The sequence below is a fragment of the Cannabis sativa genome, chromosome 5 (assembly GCF_029168945.1).
Source record: "Cannabis sativa cultivar Pink pepper isolate KNU-18-1 chromosome 5, ASM2916894v1, whole genome shotgun sequence".
In the NCBI taxonomy this organism is placed as follows: Eukaryota; Viridiplantae; Streptophyta; class Magnoliopsida; order Rosales; family Cannabaceae; genus Cannabis; species Cannabis sativa.
Window position 1 is genome coordinate 31,292,809 of NC_083605.1, and position 5,375 is coordinate 31,298,183.

General features: G+C 34.1%; 1 long non-coding RNA gene across 2 annotated transcripts; it reads right to left on the bottom strand.

Moving 5' to 3' along the window:
- Positions 1-1,849: 1,849 nt before the first annotated feature.
- LOC133038567 (uncharacterized) lies at positions 1,850-3,812 on the bottom strand. 2 transcript variants are annotated; one of them, XR_009688073.1, is made up of 3 exons: positions 3,680-3,812; positions 2,955-3,016; positions 1,850-2,004 (listed from the first exon to the last, which is right to left on the bottom strand). It is a non-coding gene; the product is annotated as an uncharacterized LOC133038567 (long non-coding RNA). The 2 variants fall into 2 exon arrangements; XR_009688072.1 differs by lacking the exon at positions 3,680-3,812 and adding an exon at positions 3,101-3,665 and having other exon boundaries at positions 1,978-2,004.
- Positions 3,813-5,375: the final 1,563 nt, after the last annotated feature.

The following is a 5,375-nucleotide window of genomic DNA, read 5'->3' on the forward strand; positions in this document are numbered from 1 at the left end:
CTTCCCTAAATTGTTCAACATAACATCTGTCCTTATCAAAGGATACTTATTCTTCACAAATAAAACTGGTGTATTCTAGAATGAAATACTTAGACTAGTAATTTCAAGCCCAACCTTTCCTACAACTGAATCTTCACTCCTTTCAATTCTACAGTTACCATCCAATTCATAATTTTAGATACAGGTTTTACTCCCATTACCACTTCAATTCAGAATCAATTTCCCGCTTAACCAATAACCCTAGTGGCTCCTCTAAAAGCATCTAGAAACCTTGAGCCACAAGATTGTGTCCCAATCTCACTAATGTTCCCTTTATAATATTGGCCACACTAACTGAAAAGTTGATACATCCATCCCAGCCTTAAACGCCGGGATCAATGGATTTCAGGACCTTTGAACCTTGCCTAAGAACACAAATGTGTCCTTACTTTTTGATTCAAGAGTTGCCACCTTTCTTTTCACTCGATAGTTGCATTATACCTTGCAAATTAGTTCAACTCTAGTATAATATTAGATTTCTCTAAATTCAGCACAACTAAAACAACGAACTATTTCCTTACCCTCACAATCTGGGAAGGGTTTAGACCACATACTGGAAAATAACTAGTTTTCCAGTAAACAAAAAGGTACCAGAACTACTCAGTAACACACCATTAAATTTACACAAACTCTTAATCATTCTTCCATTCCCGCTACTGTAACCATGGGAAGTTTCTTTTGAAATGGCCTACTACCCCACACTGAATGCAGGCTCTCATGTAGCGTTCATTTTACTGGTGTCTCTTGCATCTCGACCCTCTGAATGGGTTTACAAATCTTTTGTTCCCACCATGTCAGAAACTTTGGTTACCTTAAATTCTCCCACTAGGACCCATAACTGGTGGGTTGGTAACCTTTTTTTTTTTTAAGATCGTTAAGGTTAACAACTTTTACCCGATCCAACACTAGACATTTACTTTCATGAATCTCCTTTCATATTATGTCTTTCGTGATCTAGTCCTTGCACCCCCAGCAGTAAGGGTTAGCTCAACCATTTGAGCATAAAACCAGGCAACTTCTAGTTGCTTAGCCATTATATCTACATTCTGAGTGATATACTCTTTCCACCTTCAATTAGATTTAACCCTCCTAGCAGCCTTTGAAGCTACTCCATCAAAACAAAACTTTGCCAATCGGTCCAGCTTAGTGTCCATTTCCATCACCCCGCTGCCCGGGACCAACTATGTAAATTCTACTACTTGGCCACTCAGGTAATCTCTTACTTCATAGCATTCATTTGCTCTCAGCCCTGTGGTAGTGGAAGATTAATACCCAAACCACCTACCCCGAGCCTAACAGGCTCACAATCATTCTTACTAGATTGCCTCAAGTACACCTTCTAGTATACTCACGACCATTCCTTGCTCATAGTTAGAATCTTTCTAACTAAAACTAATGCTAATAAGCATTACCGCACATGCATAGACATACTTAGCAACTTTATATCAAAAACTTATCATGCTTCTCTAACAACTTACACATTTCAAATAAGCAGACAATTCACATAATCAATAAATAATTCACTAATAACCTAATAATTAGCACTTACTAGACCACGAATCGAACGAGTCATCGCAACCAATGTACATATCAAACCAGTCTTCAGGATCTTTAAACCTTGGTCGCTCTGATACCATGTTGTAACGCCCCGACTCTCAGGGACGCCACGTGTGTGTGCTTTTTAAAAAAATTTATTATCACTAATCTATAAATTTTGAAAAAAAAAAACAGTGTGGTTTAATTTAAATCTTTAATTAAATTCAAAATAAAGACTTTCATTTTAAATACTATCGTAAAATAGGATCCCCTATTTATAAAATAAAAATATTCTTTTACAATAGATTACATTTCCAAACATAGAAAGGAATTTGATCCTGCTTCCCAGAAGCCAAGACCCCACGGCTGATATGTACATTGCTGGGAGACTTCTGACTCATGGCCGAACACAGCTTCTAACTTCCTTACCTGCACCACGAAGCACCCGTGAGTCACAATGACTCAGCAAGAAAAGCTACTAGATAAAGAAAATCATGGAAAATAATAGAAAATTATAGTACCACAGATTATACATACCAAGGGATCATTCTCTTTCAACGTACATATACAATTCAACGTCTATACAAGCAAACTTGTTACAAAATTAAGAGTAATTATAGTTATACATAATCAATAACCTCAGTGTTTCATAAAACACCCTAATCATATAGTATTGTAAACACTTACTTTCAATGCTTCATAAAGTACTCCAGTTCACACATTAACATATCCACTCAATTTCAGTACTTCATAAAGCACTCTAATCATGCATCATTACAAGAGAATTGATTAATTTCACAAGCAATATAACATTCGTTCAGTCACACTATAACATAATATATTCGATTACAACTCATCATAAAGTACCCTTACCACTCGTTACCCACGAGCTATATATGTCACTATCGTTGCTCGATATAGCAAACGATAAGTAAGAAACCTATCCGCGGTTTCAGGAGTAATTACTCATAACGGTAATAACCGTTTCTTTTACTCGATCATAATCGAGCCACAATGATAATAATCGTTTCATAATACTTCCCTCGATCATAATCGAGTCAAACGATAATAATCGTTTCATAATACTTCCCTCGATCATAATCGAGTCAAACGATGATAATCGTTTCCTATTATTTCCCTCGATCATAATCGAGTCAAACGATGATAATCGTTTCCTATTATTTTCCTCGATCATAATCGAGTCAAACGATGATAATCGTTTCTTATTATTTCCCTCGATCATAACCGAGTCACATCCAATACATATCGTTAACTTCGATTAGAATTAAGTCACAACAACGTATAACAAGATTTCAATCTTAATCGAAACTGTAACAATCATAACATTAACCTTATACAGTATTTAATACTTTTCTTACCTCAAATTCTGGTTTAGGTATGTTGGCCGACCTGCTTGGAGAACGATCGATCATCCCGGGCCCTATGTCATAACGATGATAAACCAATAAGTGTTTATCCCAAAACACTGCTTAATAACTGTAAAGGAATACCTAGGGTTTCTTACCAAACCTTGAGGGAAAAATTCACTAAAATGAAAATTATATTTTGGCTCTAAAATATACACCATATCATAGATCTCGTCGCAAGCTTCGAAATGGTATACAGAACGTACAAAACAGACACCCGAGTGAAAAGTTATGGCCAAAATACGAAATTCGACTTTTCCGAAAACTAACCAAACGGAATTCCGGTTGGTACATCCGGAATTCCGGTTCTGAACTGCCAGGAACACGATTTTCTTCAACTTTAAACTCTCCAAACTAACTCAAAACCTAACCAATTCATTCCAAACTTCATATGAGACATATGTATCATCCATATAACAGTTCCAACGTAACAGAAATCAAAACCATGCCCTTAAATCAAAAGTGCCATTAAAGCTCAAGCTTTGAGCTTAAAACTCAAGCTTGGAGCTTTTCCACCCCACAACTATCAAACCTACCAAATAAGCATTACAAACAATCCTAAAACATCATAAAAATAAAACCCAAGGCCCAATTAAATCCCATCAATCACAGAATAAAATTTCAACCCTTTAAACCTATAACTCAAGCTTGAAACTTAAGGAAAAGTAAAACCTTACCTCAAGTTTCTTTTTCCTTGAACTTACCTATGCTCACAGCTGCTGCTAGAGCTGGTTTTAGGCTAAAGATTGAAGAAAAAAAAGGATGAGGATGGTGGTTTTTTGTGGCACGAAGAGGAGCGAGAGAGATAGGATAGGTTAGTTTTTTTCTTTTTCAAAGTTTTAATATATATACAGATAACTTCAAATTTTAATATAATAATAATAATAATAATAATAATAATAATAATAATAAAATAATAATAATAATAATAATATTAATAGAAACTTTATTATTAATAATTATTTTATTATTTCTTAGCCATTAAGAAATTTATACTTCTAGGGCGCTAAGTTAAATTCTACATACTCCTTATTACCCCAATACATACACTATCAACTAATCACAATATTCCCATTAAAACTAATAATTAAACCTGTTATGATATTTTTGGCCCCCGATCGAGTCTCCAAGGTCGCCAAACCTGCAAATATTTTTATTCCACATTTATCTTATATTACATTCAGACATACTATATAAATCTCCGTAGTTTATAAATTACGCTTATTTACTCACTTATAGCAAAATTTAAAATTTATGTTGAACTAGATTAGTAGGATCATAATCCCACTTATAACCTGATTAATCCATAATATAATTATAAATCCTAATTACTTACAATAAGGCTTATTGGGATATTACAATATACAAAAGGAAACTCCAGATATTTGGTATCCTTCTCTTTGAATGAGATCTCAATTCCAGCGACAGTTTCATTAGATTTCGCCCATAAGCATCTATATTTCATTTGATCATTTATTAACTAAATATTAACTAAGGGATGAACCTAATCTAGAATATGAACCATAAAAGAAAATACCGAGTAAACCGATCACTAGAACACCAGTTACAGTACCTATTATCCAAAGAGGAATCCTTCCAGTAGTATTAGCCATTTGTCCTACTTTCCTCCACATTTCATCAAGTGGTGTTACATTGCTATAGTTATGAAGTCTAAATCTGCAATGCTGATAGATTTGTGTAATTGTGTTCAATGATCGTTTCTTCTATTATACTAACCTTCTGGGTATAACATCACTTTCATATTTATGATACCATATATTTTTCTAACCATATTTATGTCTTACATATTGTAGACCTCTATAGTTCACAAAATAAATCCCAACTTCTTAATTGCACTGTTAAGACCTCCAAAATCTAAAACCAACTTACATTCGAGTACAGACCATCTACTTTTAGTTAAGTAAGATCATATATGCTAAATATCGAAAGTGCATTAATAACCCTTTAAAACGAGTTCAACCCTAACATAGGTTAGGTAGCCCAATTATTTATTTATCATTTACTATTTAACCATAGGTTAATCATGTAATCTCATAATATATCAATCAACTAAGTTGTCGGGGTAAGGATACTATATACATAATTGGCAAATCATGCCAAACAGACCTTACTTTGTTCATCGTTACTATACCTCCTACACCCCACTTGTATCTGATTTGCTACTAGAGACTCACTTTTTATAATTATTTAGCCAGGGCTCTTTGACTCGTACTTCCTAAATTACCCTAAAAAACATAAGTTCATACTTCACTTAAGCATCTTCATTCCATATATGAATGCAATCATATACATCCATTTCTCTTTCCTTATAAGTTCCTCACTTTCAATTAGATAAACTTTAGTTATTTTCCA